Genomic DNA, 20,911 nt, shown 5'->3' on the forward strand with positions numbered 1-20,911 from the left:
AAAGTTTGCATTTGAATTTACTGATCACTTGGCGTATTGTTTGCCCGCATGTTTAGGTACCATCATTATGTCTGCTAATGAAGCCATTCGAGGCCATGAGTGAGACGGTCGTTAGACAATAATAATGTCTTGTTGATTTCGTGTATTATGATAAGAAATCCAGTAATCCATATCTTTACTTCTATACTAATATTATAAAGAGGAAAGATTTGTTTGTTTGTATTGAATAGGCTCCGAAACTACTGAACCGATTTCAAAGATTCACTGTTTAGAAACTACACTATTCCCGAGTGACATGGGCTATAATGTTTTTTGAAAAAAATTAGGGATCCTTACTAAAACTCCAATAATGTAAACCAAGGTGTAAAAAAATTACCTAAAATATTCTTTACATCGCGTACCCTGCGAAAACTATTGATGAAAGAATAAAATAATGTACTACGAATAGTTATGCCGCAATAAGTGTTCTTTTATTTAAAAAAATAAAACAAAATCAAATATTGTTGAAATTTTTGTTAAAGACCCGAGCGGAGCCGGAGCGGGGCGCTAGTCGTAAATAAATTGGTGGGAATACTACGAAATGGCCAAAATCTGTACCAGCAAACAAAACCAAACCGAACAGAAATCGCGTACCTAAATCTTGGTACGAATGGCATGAAAGGCAATTATATAAAATCCGCACATTATATATGTATGTATGTAAAAATATATCCAGTGGCAGGGCGTGTTGTGTACCTGAAGGAGTAGGTTTTTCTTTTTATTTTTTATTGCTTAGATGTGTGGACGACCTCACAGCCCACCTGGTGTTAAGTGGTTACTGGAGCCCATAGATATCTACAATGTAAATGCGCCACCCACGTTGAGATAAACGTTCTAAGACAGTAATTAAGACTCACTTTTCCAATTATTGCATTTCTAGTTTACAACGATAAAAACAGAGACGGAATGTTTTGTGCGGCTTTTTTCTACCTATGCTGATAGCCTTGAGAGGCTATATCAGCGTTACCCTAGCGTGTAGGTGAGCTCTCGGGGCTCAAACTGGAGGTGTTGCTAACACTGGCCCTAGTAAGAGCAGTGCTTCGCAGAATCTATCACCGGATCGGAAACGCGACCCACTGAGAAGATCTGGCGACAAACTCAGTGGGCTGAGTCTATGAATTAATTTACTCGCGGAGTCCTTCGTCGCAAGCGACGGGTTTGGCAAGGACGGTGACCAGTGCTTGGGGTACCTAAAAGCACCGTTAGTGCATCGCAATAGTGACTCGTATTTATAGTAGAAAGTGAGGGTAGCTTAGTCATGAATACCTTAATTCTAATTAATGATTTCTAATGATAATCTTAATTCTTAAACAATTGTTTGCAAGTTTTTTTTTTTTTTATGATTGATAGTTTACTGGTGGCCCGAAGGCCTTTCCAGTTTCACCAGGACAGGTGGGCGAGCAAAGGCTCAGCCAAGAGGGGCGGGATTAGCTAACAACTGCCCGAGCGCCTCCGAAGGAGACCTAACAACTCAAGAGCAATTGCTTCGCGAATGAATCTACTACCGGATCGGAATCGCGACCCGCTGAGAAGATTCGGCGAGGAACTCAGCGAGCTGATTCATGGGTTAGGTTGCACGGCGAACTCTTTGTCGAGTTCGACGAGTACGGTTACCGAGGTCCCTAAGCCTGCTCCTAGTGTTAGAGCTGAAGGCGTCTAATGCAAAGGTTATTGGATCTGATGGATCCGTAAGAACGTGTCTAGGGCGTCGACGGTGACTGGCTCCTGCGTGATCAGGATTCGGGGAGTAGTCAGCGGCGGCAACGATAAGGCGATTATCATGACGCATAGCCTTATCGAAGTACCGTTCCGACGCTGACTTCATGTATTTCTGGATAGATTCGAGGCCCAGGTCGTCGTGTAGGTCAACGTTCCTCACGAACCACGGAACTCCGACGGCTAACCTGCAAAAGCGGGATTGTAGAGATTGGAGGGTGTCTATGTGTGTGCGGGCCGCGTGAGCGAACACCACACTCGCGTAAGTCATGACGGGCCTTATGCAAGTTTTGTAAAGTGTCACCTTGTTCCGAAGGGACATTTTACTCCGCTTACAGATCATGGTGTTTACAAGTGTAACATTAAGGTAACAGTTAATTTTAACTAATATTAGTTAACTACATATTTAGTAACGTTACGCCGACATATTATAATCTATACTAATATATAAATCTACAGTGGTTTTTACGGATGTTCCGTTATAACTACTGAACCATACATCCGATTGACTTCAAACTTGATATCTATGTAGAAAATAGATGTACTTAATGGATAGGCTAATATTTATATGAGTGTTGGACTCCCTACATCAGTTGCGGGAGCGTTAATGATGAGAATATTTGTTGGGGTGAGAAATAATGATGTTAATTTTAAATGCCCAGCGAAACGGTCGGGTACAGCTAGTATAATATAATTTTCTATGATCCTTTGGTCCAAAGAAGCACTTTGCGAAACTCAATCAAAACTTCAATTTCCACTTCGAATCATAGCATTAACACCGAATCAATTAATATGTACACACAGTTTCATTACAAAGGTTCGGTGAAGGTCAACCTTCCTGACCTTTGCGGTTTCCAATACCTTAAAATAACTCGATTAGTACCATAGTCGGAATTCGTTTGAAAATTGTAGCATTTATCATTTTACACACCGGGTCAGGTTGATGCCACGTAAATTGGATTTGCGAATTTCGGTGGGCACAACGACGCTTCATGTTAGTCGAATCGAAATGATTGATTGTCTTGAGTCAATTCGTATACCAACTAAAGTTGGGGTTATATTCATTTATTAGATTATATAATATATAATAAGCCTTTATTGCTGATAAAAAAAATTACAATACTTACATCTAAATATTGTATATATACCTATATATATATTTTAATGCTAGGAAACAGCTTGTCTCTCGACATAGGCCTCCTCTAATGTTTTCCACAAGGTCCTGTCCTTTGACTATCTCATATTAGATTATACGCGTCCATAAATATGGTAATCAAAACGGTAATTTTTAAGCTGAAACTCGTGATGGCTTCGCGCTAGATATAACGTGCACAGCACCTACCCGAGCAGACACATATGTCCATTAAATAAGCAAACTTACGTTTTTTGCAGGTTTAAATTTTTTTTAATGCCATTGTAGGCAGACGAGCATACGGCCCACCTGATGGCGAGTGGTTACCGTCGCCCATGGACTTCAGCAATGCCAGGGGCAGAGCGAAGCCGCTGCCTACCTTATTTTACTGAATACCTGCGAGGTACGTGTTTACAAGAAAGAATGATATCAGAGGATACGAACTCCAGCCTGGTCGCATCATTCGATAGGAATACACCAGGGCTATTACATTAAGCCGATCTTGTCTGCAACCTAAATTGTAAGATAAGTTATTCGTTCGGACGGATTCATGCCATTATCCAGCTTATTTCTGCAGCAAAGTTATCCTGAATTCTATTTATTTTGTTTAAAAAAACGTTGGTTAATTTCATGTTATATCAACGTCTAAGTTCTTAATAATATACATATTTTACTTAAAAAAACGAGTTTGGTCACGCAGTGACCATTTCCGTCCTACAAGTACAACAGTAAAACTTCAGTTGTTTTCTTCCTTGACCGTCGTCTATTCGTGTGAATTTGAAAAAAAATTAAGTGAATAGTGAATAGTTTTTTTTTTTTTTTTAATCTTTTAAATTTAGTTTAAAAAGTAATCATTGCTTATGTTTAGAACGTGCTTGCTGGTTACTGGAGATCGTGGAGATTAGCAAGCTCAATGCCATCCGACACGAATTCTAAATATCAGTTTTACATTAGAAGACTACCCCACCATTGAAACAGAAAGGCATTATTGCTTTACGACAGAACTAGGCGTCCTACCACCAGCAAAGGACCACTTCGTTACCAGGACCACTTTGGGATGAATACAGAATGATAATTTGTAATCTAGACGTAAGCATTGGTCTCATTTTACTTAACCATCTACGGGCTAATGTTTCAGACATTGATAGTTTCGAGACATTTTTTTATAGATTAGCGCATACGTGTTTGTATACACGATCACGCAAGGTTGCCAACGATCACGTATTGTTGTTTATTGGCTTCGTGAGCGAGTGCACTAATTTCCGAAGCCCGAAATGAGGGATAAAAGGTTTATACTTTAAAAGGCTTCAGTCACAAAGCACATATTGCGTTGCTTAATAACACAGGTTATTAAGGCTTCTTACTTATCCGTTTGAGTACACTGAAAGGCTGAGCACACATATTTTAGTTTGTTTTCTCTCAAAATTTAATAATACGTTTTTTTTATTGCTTAGTTGTGTGGACGAGCTCACAGCCCATCTGGTGTTAAGTGGTTACTGGAGCCCATAGACGTAACGTAGATACGCCACCCACCTTGAGATATAAGTTCTAAGGTCTCAGTATAGTTACAACGGCTGCCCCACCCTTCAAACCGAAACGCATTACTGCTTCACGGCAGAAATAGGCAGGGTGGTGGTACTTACCCGTGCGGACTTCCAAAAGGTCCTACCACCCATAATTACACAAATTATAATTTTGCGAGTTAGATTTTTATTACACGATGTTATTCTTTCACCGTGGAAGTCAATTGTGAGCAGTTGTTGAGTATGTATTTCATTAGAAAAATTGGTCCCCACTGAGATTCGAACACCGGGCATCACTGCAACACGAATGTCTTATCCTTTAGGCCAAGACGACTTAAACGCCGTTGGAAACCCCCTGATTTTTTTAAAAACTCCTGTGTGAATTTAAGTAGAAATGAATATGAAGAAGCAAAAGTAGAAAAATACAGCAACAAATCAGTTTCGCTTTCACTCAAAGAGCTCTTGAATAAAGAGAATCAGGTGGCGGTTGTCGATGTCCCGAAGGATATTATCGAATTCCATTCGAACGGTCTGTTGTGATTATCTGATGGACTGCCTCTCTTGGACCTTGATTAATTCATGTCTCAGCGGATTGTATAGAACAATCGAGGAAATTATCAAGTTTACTCACGAGACAAGTTAAAATATATCGTTAATAGAGTATTCATGTATAATTATTCCATTCAATATAATAATTACATTCAAACGATATTATGTATCTAGTTAATTAATATACACGATGATTAAAATGGAAAATTCCTTTTTACTTGTTTGTAATAGTCGTCGTATAAACATAAAATTTAGTAAAAATATCAGGCAGTAAAGTTTTGATTAATTAGCTTTATTCTGTTTTCTTGAAGTCTTTTATGTCCTAAGCACTGCTGAAGTCCTGAGTGGAGGTACTCGCATTTTGTTATCTATGGACATACTGTTGTATATGAGCGACGAAATGGTATAATATGATAGAGGGGTATGAGAAAACATGTTGCGCCGACCTCAGATGACTGGGAGAAGGGCAAATGATAAATGATTATGATGGATATCAGCTGATACAATATAAGACCTAGTTAATCGTGATCTCATCTGTCGATAATTCAACTTAAGGTTTATTATTATAAAAAAATAACTTAAGCTTAAGACATTCCGTATGTCACATCTTTGGCGTTTCAACAGTAAAAGCGACGATAGGAATTTTAATAAGCTTCTCTTTCTTATCTAGCGAGGAAAGCTACTATACCGTTTTTTTTATTCGAACTCGGGGGTCATTGACTTATTTTTCACAACAGTCAGCCGTTTCAATGCTATTGGCCGGACGTTCGCATGGAAAGCCACCCTTGGCTACTTCGTCTCAGCTTTTATCTCCAAGTGTTTTTACTAGTGAAATGAAAATGGTTTGTGCCGATGTTGTTTTGTGTGGACAACGGGGTCCGTTTATGAGCTTCGAGTAATAAGATATTGACGTGTGTTAGAACGTTATGTTTTGGAAAGTAAAAGTTCTGCTTGCAGATTGTTAGAAGAGTATATTATTTAGATGCAAATGAGATGCTCGGGATTGTTGTTGTGTTAAAACGTTTTTGTTTTAAAGCGTTATTTGTGCTTGCTTTTGTATTTAGTGTAGTTTTTTTTTTTGTAAATTTTTTCATTCAAGATGTTGGCTCATGATTTTATAAATGTAGTAGAAACAGTCATAATAGTTAACTTTGTAGATACCGTGATTCTTTACGGATTATCATTTACGACTTTTATTGCCATTATATAATAATAATAGTAAAAGTGATTTTATTTATGTCTAGAACTCATGAAAGACAAAGGAATTTCGGTATAAACAAAATTAACAATTTTAATTTTTAGACTATTAAACCGTAGGCGACAATCAAATATTAACCGAAATTGAACCGTAAAAGTAGTTTGTATTATTTTCCTACCTAAGCTGATGCCTGAGCCTTGAGAGGCTATTTCAGCGTAACCTTAACTAGTAGGTGAGCTCACGGGGCTCAAACCGGAGTGATGCTAACACTGACCTTAGCAAGAGCAGTGTTTCGCAGAATCTACCACCGGATCGGAAACGCGACCCACTGAGAAGATCCGGCGAGAAACTAAGGGGGTCGCGTTAATTCGCTCGTCGAGCCCTTCGTCGCAAGCGACGGGTTCGACGAGGACGGTGACCGGAGTAGTGTGCAGACACATTTTCTATATTAGTGTGTAGTCTATGCTGCAGACAAACCACTGAAGTTCGTAGATTGTTAGGGCAAGCGGCCATTATGCTCGCACACTGTGATTTTTTAACTCGTGTCGCATTTTAAAGATCCGGCTTGGAAACTCTGGAGCTGAGTTGCACACGTAATAGTGATCACGGCTAATCCTGTTCTAGTTTATTTATCGATTTGATCTGAAACACAAATATTCATGGTGAAACAGAAATTGTTTATGAAGATCTGAAAACGAAATAAAACGGATAAAAATAAAATCCTAAATCACATTTGTCAGAATTTTGTTTTGTCTAGAATTGTCCAGAATCACATCACAATAATCTAAACGAAGAAAACAATGATTATTTAAAATGTCAAGCGTTTTTGTAATTCCAGACTAATTGAAAAACTGACGCAATTTCCCGAGAGAAATGTAATTTGTTTTCCTGAACGAATATTTCTGAATGCGAAAACGAGAATGAACGATTGTTTCAAATAATTAATGAATGAATAGTTATCGATCAGACCGCCATCAGATTTTACAATTTCAGGTAACTTTTATTATATAAACGAAATTTATTATTCGGTTTGTTTTAAGTGCTACATTGTACAGCTTTATTTGCGCCTTCGAAAAATATTTTATGAACTGGAAAACTTGAATAATTATTTTCACTTTTCGATCGGATTTAAGGTTGCCACGCGAATTCTCTCAAACAACAAATTTAGTTTAAGCAAATTTTGTATTTTATTAAGGCATTAAGCTACGTCAAATTTTTTATCGCTTGGTTAGAAACTGTACAAACTGGTTACAGACTGAGTCATCACAAATGGTCTAGCAAGAAGGTTCGACAAATTTCAGCCCCCAGAGCAGGCCGGGTTTCGGAGAGGCTATGGAACCATAGACCACATATTCCCAGTGCGGCAGATTATACAAAAGACCACAGAGTATAATCGGCCCCTGTGTTTAGCATTCATGGACTAAGAGAAGACTTTCGACTCTATCGAGACCTGGGCTGTGCCGGACTCTCTGCTGCGACTGCGATGCTCTTGCGGTTTGCAGATGACATAGTTCTCATGGCGGAATCGTTGCAAGATCTGCAGCAGATGCTGAACCGCTTAGCAGATTCTTTGACGACGAATTGGATTTCGGATGAACACGGATAAAACTAAAGTTATGTTCAATGATTACATTAGTCCGGGTTACCGTACCGTACCGTACCGTACCGGATTACATTAGATCGTCGTGATGGACTGGCCGCTTGAAGCTGTTGATGAATACTTGTGCCTCGGGCATACGCTCTAGATAGCTAAACACAACTTGGAGAGGGAAGCTAAGAGAAGGACCCACTGGGCTGGGCGGCGTTTGGCAAACTGCGTGGAGTCTTTTCATCACACATCCCACAGTGCCTGAAAACAATGTCGGTAATGACTTACGGAGCCGAGACGTGGACACTCACAGAACGGTTGGTCCGTCAACTCAAGGTCGCTCAGCGAGCCATGCAAAGAGCCATGCTCGGAGTTTCTCTGAAGGATAAAATTCGGAATGAGGTTATTCGACAGAGAACAAAAGTCATCGACATAGCTCAAAGACTCAGCAAGCTGAAGTGGCAGTGGGCTGGCCATATATGCCTTAGAACTGTCGGTCGCTGGAGCAGACGGGTTCTCGAGTGGAGATCGCGCAGCAAAAGACGTAACGTGGTACGCTCCCTGGCTAGGTGGTGCGATGACCTCCGAACGGTGGCCAGCAAAAAGTGGATGAGGAGAGCCGAAGACCGGGTTCAGTGGTGTGGACTGGGAGAGGCCTATGTCCAGCAGTGGATGATGATGATGACAAACTGTATATTTTCACTTTGTCAATTGTTTGTTTGAAATTAAATGTTATGGATTTGGATGATGATGTTAATGGACTTAGGCGAAAATGTGCGGCAACCCTAATTACGTTGTGTTCCGTGTTGAACATATTGTAAATTAATTGGCAACAATTTGAATAACAATTGTGTGTGATGTGTTACATAATTTACTTTGTTTCGAAAATTTGAATAAAACTATTTTCAATTTGAATAAAACTATTTATTCTAAATGCTAATTTTAAATGAAGTATTTTTTTTATTACTTTGATACCTCAACGAGCACGTCCACCTGGCTTATGACCAGTGATTGCTAAAGTCTGTAGGCATTGTAATGTGAATACGGCCATCTAACTGAAGATATGAGATCTGAGTCTTACATTTAAGGACCTTAAAACTGGATCGCCTGAATACTTCGCGGCAGAGACGAGTAGGATGATGGGCTTGCCACAAGCAGGTCTAAAACGAGAAAACTTGTAATTAAGATATTAGACTCAAATAGATATGATTAGATACCATAAACTAATAAAGAAGCTGTATCTTACAATTCTATGTATGAGATTGTGTAGAAAAAAGATAACGTTGATTTCGCAGCTGAAATGAAGTAGTATTTTTTTTTTTTATTTTTTTTTTATTGCTTAGATGGATGGACTAGCTCACAGCCCACCTGATGTTAAGTGGTTACTGGAGCCCATAGACATCTACCACCAGTGATGATAGTATTGTCTGTTATTGTTGCTGTGTGTTTGGTCGCTTTGGTGATTTCATCTGATCATTTTAATGTAATAAAGTTAATGGAAAATAATAGAGAGAATTAAGTATTTTGGAATAAAATAAGACGTAGACCACAAAGAAAAGACGTTCATTATGATTTTGAAATCTTAATGAGATGAAAGACGTTCATTGTTTTCACTGCTAAAAATAGTTCTTCGAGGCTTACAGTAATTACCTGTGTAATTATTTCTGCAAAATTCTGCAAACAAGTAAAGAGTAATCGTTATTTTAACTACTAGTGGTCGTCCAGTGATCGAAATTCGACCATAATTAATTCAAGTTTGAACATTATTATAGTTCTATTGTCACATTTCTATAATAATCATTAAGCTATAATCACAGATGTCGCCAAAGTTACACTATAAATAAATAATATTAAAGACAAACAATATGTAATAATCTATTCTCAATTTGACCACAGATTGATAAACAATAAACAAAAGAGTATAAATGCGTGTGTCTATGTCAAAAACCTGGTGGTGTGTGTAATGTTTTTTTAATGATTTAATGTATTTTTTATGCATAATTAAAATTAGCAGACTGCACTACTTATCACTATTCTCTATAAGTGTGGGAAATTTCATACTTCTTCGTCCGCGCAATTTTCGTTAAAAGGGGTACAAAGATATTGCTTCACGTATTAATATAATTAATATCAGCGTGGGCTTCGTCTATAATGCATATTTGTGACTGAGCTATATAATCTGACTTTCTCGTAGACATTCAACAAAATCCTGTCTATGTCAAACAATGGTACGTAGAAAAAAAAAAAACGTGATCGGATTTAAAACGATAAACATCGGTAAACCACTGTCACTGAAAGGTTTTTTACGAAGTCCGTGTTAGTAATAAAAAATACTTTATTACTCTGCAGAATTGCGAGCGCCGTTCTTTGTGTATGAAAAGTATCAGATCGTATATTTTTGTTTTGGCTTTTTCATTGCTTTCGTATTTATACGCGTAGGCGTTTTTGAATCGTAAACGGGAATATGGGTATGTTAAATTCAATGATGCATTACTGAATCCGGTGGCCCTTTCGGGGAAAACGTTTTGTTTTATTTTTTTATTCTACAGATAATGGAACGAGGTCCAGATTCGCCACCCAGCTTCAGCTATTAACCCTAAATCTCCAATAAGCCCTTTAAATAACACTTAGGACTTCGATTAATCCTTCTATGTAGATCTATATAATCAAAATCATAAATGTTTTCACATATTCTTTTTAAAGGGATATTTAAGTAAATAGTTTGATACAGTAAACACGTTTTTTTTATTGCCTTTGTAGGCTGACGAGCATACGGCCCACCTGCTGGTAAGTGGTCACCGTCGGTCATGGACGTCAGCAATACAAAGGGCAGAGTCAAGCCGCTGCCTACCATTAAAACGTGCTTAGGATACTTAACCGATTAGCCGTATACTTAATTAAATTCGACAGCAATGAACTAGTATATCTTGTCTTATTCTAATGACCGTAGTCCGACTGTCGTAACCGCGGAGCGATTATTTGTTAATTAAACTTCGCTAATTTGTATAAAATGTAACGGCCGTCTGGTGTAGTGGTAAGTGACATGGTCACTACACAAGGGGGTCGTGGGTTCGAATCCCGCCAAGGGAAGATATTTGTATGATAAATATAAATGTCTTTTCCAGGGTTAAGGATGTATATTAAATATATGTATGTGTATAATAAAAATCTTACATTTATTTCCGTTATCTGGTACCTGTAACACAAGTTCTTTACGAACTTATAACGGGACTAGTCAACGTGGCGTGATTGATAGTAAATATTTATTTATTTATTATTTAATGTAGTCGCTATAGTCGCTGCCAGATGAATGTGCTAAGCCGACAGCTGTGAAATGTTTTAAGCTGTTTGAAGGATTTATGATACAGCTTTCACAGAAGTTAAGGTTACGTCGCGGTTACGTCGTACGTTAAGAAGTCGTCGTGGCCTAAAGGATAAGACGTCCGTCCGGTGCATTCGTATATAGCGATGTACCGGTGTTCAAATCCCGCAAGCGGGTACTAATTTTTCTAATGAAATACGTACTTAACAAATGTTCACGATTGACTTCCACGGTGAAGGAACAGATATCATCGTGTAATAAAAATCAAATCCGCAAAATTATAATTTGTGTAATTACTGGTGGTAGGACCTCTTGTGAGTCCGCACGGGAAGGTACTATCACCCCGCCTATTTCTGCCGTGAAGCAGTAATACGTTTCGATTTGAAGGGTGGGGCAGCTATTGTAACTATACTGAGACTTTAGAACTTATATCTCAAGATAGGTGGCGGCATTTACGTTGTAGATGTTTATGGGCTTCAGTAACCACTTAACACCAGGTGGACTGTGAGCTCGTCTAACCATATAAGCAATAAAATGAATAAACAATTATGTTTAGTGAATGTTAAGATGAATTGTTCATTTTTCGTGAATACCGTCGTGGCAGTTTATAATAATAATAATAATAAAACATTTATTTCAGAAAAAATCCATAAAATAATAATAATACAATAGTCAGCACACAAACAGTTCAACAATACAAATAGAAAATGAACAATATACTAATTCAATTAATTAAATATACAAAGGAAATGAATTAGAAACACATAATTATATCAATACAGTAGTAACCACTCTATGTCAATATTAGCTATCATTATGTCAATTAGTCAATTAATTTGGAGAAAAAATAAAATAAAAAAGAAAATCATACACATTTCATAATGAAGAGTAAAATAATAATAAGGATATGTCAGTCTTGTCCGGTAATTATACACATCCATTTATGTTGGATCGGACAATCAGCGCGAGAAGCAATCATCCCGAGGATGCCATTACTACTGTCTCTCACTCGTCTTAAAAAAGAGGCAACCTTTTTTCGGATTATAGTTTGATAGCCATCCGTCCGGGCATCAGCAAACATTTGCGACGCACTGCAGTAGGGAGGCAGCCGCAATAGCACCCTGAAGATGTTGTTATACTGAACGCGCAGGACCCTGGCAGCCCGCTGAGTATGATTCACCCATAGACTGCTCGCGTAAAACGATTGGCAAAATGCCTTAAACAAAGAAATTTTTACTGGGGAGGAGCACCGAGCGAATCTACGGGCAACCATGTTTCCTCGGACCGCCAATGCCCTGCGCTCCCGCTCCAAATCTGCGTCATCGGACAAATCATCCGTTACAATGTGGCCCAGGTACTTAAAACTGGTCACTCTCTGCAGTTCCTCATCATATAATTTAATTGAAGGAACACAAACTGGAACAGGTGCACCTGACTTACCCTTGAAAAGCAGAACTTTACTTTTTGCTTTACTGTAGGTCAGTAAAGCAAAAAGTAAAGTGAGTTATATGAGTTATTATTATGAGTTCTTCAATTGAATATTTTGTAGCATGAATTTATAAGTCACACAAGACAACTCGCTGCGGATAATCACGTACTAGTTAGTTCGGTACTAGTTAGAAGTTGAAAATCATGATCCACCTGGTATCTATATATTAATACGTGAAGCAAAAACTTTGTATCCCTTTTTAAAAAAATTACGCGGACGGAGGAGTATGAAATTTTCCACACTTATAGAGAATATAGAGAAGAAGTGCAGAATGCTAATATTTTTATAAAATAATGCATAAAATAATGCATTAAATCAATAAAGAAAACATTACACACACTATATACCATGTATTTGACGCACACACGCATGCATACTATTTATTGTCAAACTTTTGTTCTCGACGTCTGTTGTCAAATTGAGAATAGATTAAATATTGTTTGTCTTTGTTAATATTTTTTATAGTGTTGTCTTGGCGAAACCTGTGATTATAGAAGTATAAAATACAATCATAATAGTGTACAAACTTACAATTCCAATTAATTATAGTCGAATTTCGACTACTGCGGGACCTCTAGTCAAACTTATTACGCAGTTAGGTATTATTTAAGCTGTATGTTTATACTTAAAATTTCGAGAAAGTCTCATTGTATTACGGACGCGTTGTATTACCGTATGTCCTAGTATTCAAACCAGTAATGCATGATTGTTTCACGGTGAAGATTAACAGTTTTTTTTCCTACTTATCTAATAGCATTGAGAGGCTATGTCAACGTAACCCTAACGTATAGGTGAGCTCTCGGGGCTCAAACCAGGAGGCGTTGCTAACACTGGCCCTAGCAAGAGCAGCGCTTCGCAGAATACTGACAACTGACTACGCCAAAAATATTTAACAAAAAAACACAACCTACCAGTAATTATCCAAATGGATTCCTACAAATTATTATTTTAAAGTGGAGTAATTTGACCAGTGAACAAATGAATAAAAATTGTGTATGTCAGCTCTGACGGGCGACAGACTTTTATTCTCGGTGTGTGATTGTTAATTCATATATTATTCCATACGAAAAAGGCGGTAAATGCACCTATGAAAATTGATAGTATGTTTGTACATTTATTCAGTTTTATTTACATTGATTCGAGATTTACATTGATTACAAGATACAATAAAATCTAAAGATCATGCTAAGTACATATATATAGGTAATACATGTGTATGATAGGACAATAAGAAGACTAGAAGAAAGAATAGATTATTTAAAGAACGTGGCTTAAAAATATATAAATCCCCAAAGGCAGCAAAGGTTTAAACATGAAAAATCATACCCCGATCTACCATTAAAAAATGTATACAATCCATGAACAAAAGGATGGTATGTGCTATTAAAAGTAGAGGAGACAATATCTCTTCCTGAAGAAAGATTGACATAACCGAAAAAAAAAAAAAATATTAAATCAGTATCAAGGCGTTGTATTCATTGTTGTTTTTTGTCTATAATCATAATAATGTTGGTTAATTAAAAATACATCGTTTTAAGAATAAGGACATAATGATTAAAAATATTTTAGTATGAAAAACAGTTACGACAGCTGGTTTGATAAGTGACCTAATTTCTGGTCTACCAGTATATTATAAATAGTTACCATAATATTGTAAATGCCAAATTGAGCTTGTTAAATTTTCTTAGGTTTCCACTTGTAAACTACTTAAGCTATCAATTCTGTGCATATATATTTTCGAGGATACAGAAAAACACATTTTTTTTTATTTTTTTTTATTGCTCAGATGTGTGGACGAGCTCACAGTTATGACGGCTGCCCCGCCCTTCAAACCGAAACGCATTACTGCTTCACGGCAGAAATAGGCAGGGTGGTGGTAACTACCCGTCCGGACGACTCACAAGAGGTCCTACCACCAGTAATGACGCAAATTATAATTTTGCGGGTTTGATTTTTATTACACGATGTTATTCCTTCACCGTGGAAGTCAATCGTGAACATTTGTTAAGTACGTATTTCATTAGAAAAATGGTACCCGCCTGCGGGATTCGAACATCGGTGCATCGCTATACGATACGAATGCATGAAGTCGTCGTGGCCTAAAGGATACGTCTTATCCTTTAGGCCACGACGACTTCATAAACATTGAGACACATCGAGAAAAGCACTTTAATCTGAAAAAGAAGAAGAATAATTACCTAGAGGTACATAGTTTTTTTTACATCATCGCCAGTGAAGCCGTAGTTATTTGTTAGAATAGCTGTTTTACGAAAAACAATTTAATTTTGAATTTATCAGCATAGCATCGTAGCATAGGTGTATCATCATGACGCGAACAAAATTTGCTTGGCGTGTTCAATTAAAATTAGGATAGTTCAATATTTAGTATAGGATAGTTCAATATTAACAACTCACTATGAAATAAAATATATACGTTTTTCTAAACTATGTAGTTGGGTTGTGACAGTTGAATACAATACACGTTCAGGTGATATGTGATATTGCTTTACGTTAATCCATTATTTTACTGGTGGTAGGACCTCTTGTGAGTCCGCACGGGTAGGTACCACCGCCCCGCCTATTTCTGCCGTGAAGCAGAGCGCGTGCGTTTCGGTTTGAAGGGTGGGGCAGCCGTTGTAACTATACTAAGACCTTAGAACGTATATCTCAAGGTGTGTGGCGCATTTATGTTGTAGATGTCTATGGGTTCCAGTAACCACTTAACACCAGGTGGGCTGTGAGCTCGTCCACACATAAATGCAATAAAAAAAAAACTTCAAGAAAAATACAACGCTTTTTTGGAAGCAGTAAATATTCAAATTAATACTCATTAAATTGTCGTACTAGAGTGGTTTAAATCAAATCAATTCACAGTGAGCAAACTATTTAGGACATAAATGCAAGCATTTTCTAAAATGTCATCAAATTAAAAACAGAACACCCGGGACCAGACTCATAGTATCGCTGCAGGTGTATTGATGCGGAAAATGAGCTTGTTTGATAATATGCACTGAAATAGGTTAGCCGGAAAACGCCAGATAAAGTGCAGTCTATCGTGAGATTCGTTGTTTTCGATATTGGCTTATTTTAGCAGTTGATAGCAGCACGTTGATTGAATCTATTGCTGGCGATTGCCTACCTCGTTATATGCCATTTAATATAAACTAGAGGTCCCGCAGTAGTCGAAATTTGACTATAATTAATTGAAATTGTAAGTTTGTACACTATTATGATTGTATTTTATACTCACACTATAATCACAAATTTCGCCAAGACTACACTATAAAAAATATTAACAAAGACAAACAATATTTAATCTATTCTCAATTTGACAACAAACGTCAAGAACAGAAGTTTGACAATAAATAGTATGCATGCGTGTGTGCGTCAAATACATGATATGTAGTGTGTGTAATGTTTTCTTTATTGATTTAATGTATCTTTTATGCATTATTTAAAAAAAATATTAGCATTGTGCACTTCTTCTCTATATTCTCTACAAGTGTGGAAAATTTCATACTCCTCCGTCCGCGCAATTTTCGTAAAAAGGGATACAAAGTTTTTGCTTCACGTATTAATATATATAGATAGATGCCAATATATATAGATAGATGCCAATGTATTGTTAGTTCAGTGGGTATTAGGTTAACAAGGAAAGACGACTTAATAAATATACGAACGAAACCAATGTTTTGGGCACAGGCTGCTTACAATCAGTTGGTCTGGTCGGTGTTGAGCGCAGTCAATCAGCTTATCCCGGACTAGCGACCCGCCCTCGCTTCGCTTCGGAAACATTAAAACACACATGAAACCAAAAAAAAAATAAAAAAAAATAAAAAAGTAGCCTATGTTCATCAGGGACAATGTCGGCTTCTAATGGAAAAATAATTTTTCAAATCGGTCCAGTAGTTTCGGAGCCTATTCGAAACAAACAAACAAACAAATCTTTCCTCTTTATAATATTAGTATAGATTCTATCTCGGGCGAGGATCGTACCTACTATTTCCCTCCGTCCATTCTTCTTATAATCAGACTAGCTGTACCCGTCCGCTTCGTTGGGTATTTAAAATTAATATTATTATTTCTCATCCCCACAAAGATTCTCATCATTAACGCCCACGCAACTGGTGTAGGGAGTCCAACACTCATATAAATATTAGCCTATCCATTAAGTATATGTATTTTCTACATGGATACCAAGTTTCAAGTCAATCGGATGCATGGTTCAGTAGTTATAACGGAACATCCGTAAAAACCACTGTAGATTTATATATTAGTATAGATAACACCAGGTAGATTGGCTATAACACATCCATGCCATAAAAATACACCTTTACAGATCAAGATAAGACAAATCTCTCTAGCTACATAATATGCTTTCAGAACCATTGAGTTCTTGTTTAAAAATATAAAATATCCTAAATGCATCTTTTCTTCTACAAGCACGAAGTCTGAAAATGAGGTAAATATAAATTTTTATCCGAGCGAAAACCTTCGTGACCTCTTGCTTAACAAAAGGTTGACCATTCCGGATATCCGGTGTGGTGGTTAGTCGGCTGTTCTAGAAAACGCCTTTAGTGACGATTTTGTTAATGATTCTGAAACTAGCTTAGGCTGCGGTATATTGATTTCATTAACGATAAAGTAATTTTTAGATCCATTAATCATGGTTGCATAACATTATCGTTGTACTTATGGCCGTTTGATTGTCTTTTTACGCAGCAACTTCGCTTTTTGCTCATAAAATACCATAATTGAGTCGTCTATTATCAAAGGCGGCAATCTGACTTTTAGACAATGATTGGTAAATCAGAAAAACGAATTATTGACTTTGTATTCCATTGGCAGTCACAAAACTCTTCGGAACGACATCTTAGATAAATAACAGCTTAACTATTAACCTTTATTTAATGCAGGTTTTGAACCGTATTCTTTGAAGGAGACGATTATATTCAAATAAATCTGTATTGACATATCAATAAAAAAATTTTGTCCAAATGTACAGATTGCCGCCTTTGATAATAGACGACTCAATTATGTTTAATTATTTCAAAAATGTAAATTATATCGCGAGTGAAACCACGTGGTCTGTCTAGTCTATAATACTGTACGAGACTATTAGTATATTCATAGTCGATAAAAAAATTGAAAGTATGGTAATTTAGAATATTACAGACCCATCTCTTTCCATTGATGTTGTAAAGGACTATTTAGGTATTCACAGAAGAATACGGAGCAACGTAACTATACTTGAGACCTTAGAACTTGTATCTCAAGGTGGGTGGCGCATTTACGTTGTGGATGTCTATGGGCTCCAGTAAACACTTAACACCAGGTGGGCTGTGAGCTCGTCCACCCATCTAAGCAATAAATAAAAAAAACGTACTGTGATTACCAACCGGCATTAAAAAATATTGTTGGTAGGGCCTCTTGTAATTGTACGTTCTGCAAAGCAGTCATGTGTTAATTGTTTTTTTATTGTTTAGATAGTTGGACGAGTTATCGGCCTACCTGATGTTAAGTGGTTATCGGTGCTCATTTACATCAACGACGTAAATACCGTCACCCATCTCGAGACATGAGTATTAAGTCTCAGTTTTTATAGTGCAACAGTCCTCTTTTTAAATCGAGACGCATTACCGCTTCGCGGCAAGAATTACCCAGGAAATACCCCGCGTGCCCCCTGGGCGCGGATACTTCACAGGAGGAAAAGGGGGTGACTGTAAAACTGAGATTTAGAACTCAAGTCCCAAGGTCGATAACACGATGTTGGCCGTGAGCTCAGACGAGTTGCGTCTAAGCAATAAAAAAGCATTTCAACAAACATCACCTACTCTTAAATACACATACTCTTACAAACTACCTTGATTCAAACAGCGAACATCATTGCACACTAACACCGAGACAAGGTTACGGCGAAGACGAAAAGAGAAATTCTCCTTGTATTCCGCAAGAAATGTGCACAAAGATTCGAAACACACGTCTTGATATGAAATAGGTGACGTTTTTACGCAGTGCCGTCACGTCGTCTCAACGGATGCCTTCTTATTGTCAACTACATGAATAGACTGTTCCTATCCTGTCGAGCGGTGTACATGATATTTGGGGATTTATGGATCTGTTTCTTTTGTTGCTTTTAAATGGTTTTTCTGATTCGGAAACGTGTGAGAACAAACATTACAATATCTTGTTTCTTTATAAAAACAAAGGTGATTAGAAAGGTATGATTGGAAAGATTTAAATTTGTGTTTTATTTATTAGCTCTCTCTGTTTTAAGAATCAATAAATTACTTTCTACTTCTAGGCAAGTTTTCAGAAAGTATTGATAAAACACCTTTCGATGATTATCGACACGTTTCGCAATAGCAACCTTTAAATTTGATAATTACAGTAAAAATGCTCTTAATGTTTAGTGTAAGTACTGAAAACACTTGAAATGAACTTACGAATACCGGGTTTTTAATCTTCATTTTTATTCTTATGTAAAGTTTGGGCACCCTACCTCTTATCTTCTATTTGTATGGGGCACAGCTAGGTCAACCTAGCTTTTGAATGGCGGAAAAATGTTTTGCGCTTTTTATGTTTACCGTCGTTATTATCCAAAAGGTCTTGTTGGAAGCTCTGAAAATATACTGCCACGCATATCGAAATGTGATAACAGGTTGATGAGCGCGAAATATTTACGTGCTTCTGAAAAAAAAAAAGTATTTTATTTCTTTCTTGTTTATTGAAGGTTGGATGTGGGATATATTGCGATATTTTTACATTAATTGCGATAGGTCTTATTGTGAGCCTACACAGCAATATCCAATCAATTTGTCGCAAGGCACTAACAACTTTTGGTTTGAAAAGTCGATATTAGGATACAAAATTCAGACAAATCTCTTGTCTCATGTTAGATTACTGTAAACATATAATGGTGGTATGGCTTACTGGTGGTAGGACCTCTTCTGAGTCTGCGCGGGTAGGTACCACCGCCCTGCCTATTTCTGCTGTGAAGCAGTAATGCGTTTCGGTTTGAAGGGCAGGGCAGCCGCTGTAACTATACTTGAGACCTTAGAACTTGTCTCGTGGTGGGTGACGCATTTACGTTGTGAATGTCTATGGGCTCCAGTAACCACTTAACACCAGGTGGGCTGTGAGCTCGTCCGACCATCTAAGCAATAAAAAAAATATTTGAAATTGTTAAGACATTCAAATGGTATACATAATAGCAGGTAGATCTAGAAATCTAAAAAGACTAATCGGTACAAAGTTGATGCTCTTGAACCACTGTCAATAAATGAGTTGTGAGTAATACTGTCATTTATTTTCAGGTTCATAGCACTGCGTTGCACTTCTATCTACAAGAGGTGAGTTTAGAAATTTTGAGTCATATTTTTGAATTTCGCTCTTTGTCAAACAGCTGAAGAAAATTATATACAACGATATTTTTTAATTACAGCTAACTGCTGTTATATGTACACAAAAAATAGGCCCTAACGGGAAACTGAGTCAGTCGATTTCTCGAAAGTGAATTTTATATAGTATCTAGAAATAAAAATAATTGGATTCATATATCGAGACGACAGTAATACTTTATTAGCCGGATGATTTCACATGTACAACTATATCAGTTTTTAAGGCGCTTTTATCATGTTGACCTTTATCTGTCTTTCTGTATAATGCCATCTTTAATCTGTTATTTTCATCAATTTCAATTCGACCATTTAATTTCTAAACTTGCGCACGTCTTAATCGACAACAATCCAATAGTTTTATAAGTTTGGCCTAATGCATTAACCAGAATTTGCATGATTAAAATCGTTTTGCTATTGTGGCATAATTTTGAGTTTTAAACGACACGTGTTTATTATGATAACCGTGATTTTCCGAATTTCATAAAACACCATTCAACAAAGAAAGAGGGTATGTCGCAACAAAGATATAGTACATTGGATTTGATTATTTTCCACTTGGCCGCCTTCGAGTGGCTACTGGGAAAAGTGGGTCTTTGCATAATTTCCTAACTTCACACATAAGGCCGTCGAAAATTGTATCTAGTTTCCTAAAGCCAGCTTTCACTCAGTGGAATAAAGTATACATTAGTTTGAGCACATGTTGTATTTTCAGTTTGTGTTTTCACATTAAAGTTTTTTTCGTTCTTATTACAACGAAACATGGAAAAGTATCTAGTTTGTAAGTCTATATTTTTTTTACTTTCGTCATACTGATACTACATAAATGTCAAAGTTTATGTGAATGTCTGGTTTTTTGATAGTCGATCGCGCACAAATGTTTACATTACATAAATTTTCGGACAAAGACAGTCTCGATAATTTTTATCATTGCAATTGGTATAATCCGGGCAACGCA

The 20,911-nt window shown here is 37.0% G+C and overlaps 1 protein-coding gene across 4 annotated transcripts in view; it reads left to right on the top strand.

The window, feature by feature from the left end:
- Positions 1-20,911, top strand: part of LOC149501295 (uncharacterized) — a 335,239-nt gene that overhangs the window by 36,946 nt on the left and 277,382 nt on the right. For 3 of the 4 annotated variants that reach the window (XM_089734009.1, XM_089734007.1, XM_089734008.1), the window contains exon 2: positions 19,873-19,908. The exons of the other annotated variant lie outside the window; for it this stretch is intronic. The gene's annotated coding sequence lies outside the window, so the exon portion shown is untranslated. The remainder of the gene's footprint in view (positions 1-19,872; positions 19,909-20,911) is intronic. 4 annotated transcript variants of the gene reach the window in all.

The sequence above is a fragment of the Bombyx mandarina genome, chromosome 16 (assembly GCF_030267445.1).
Source record: "Bombyx mandarina strain Sakado chromosome 16, ASM3026744v2".
Classification (NCBI taxonomy): domain Eukaryota; kingdom Metazoa; phylum Arthropoda; class Insecta; order Lepidoptera; family Bombycidae; genus Bombyx; species Bombyx mandarina.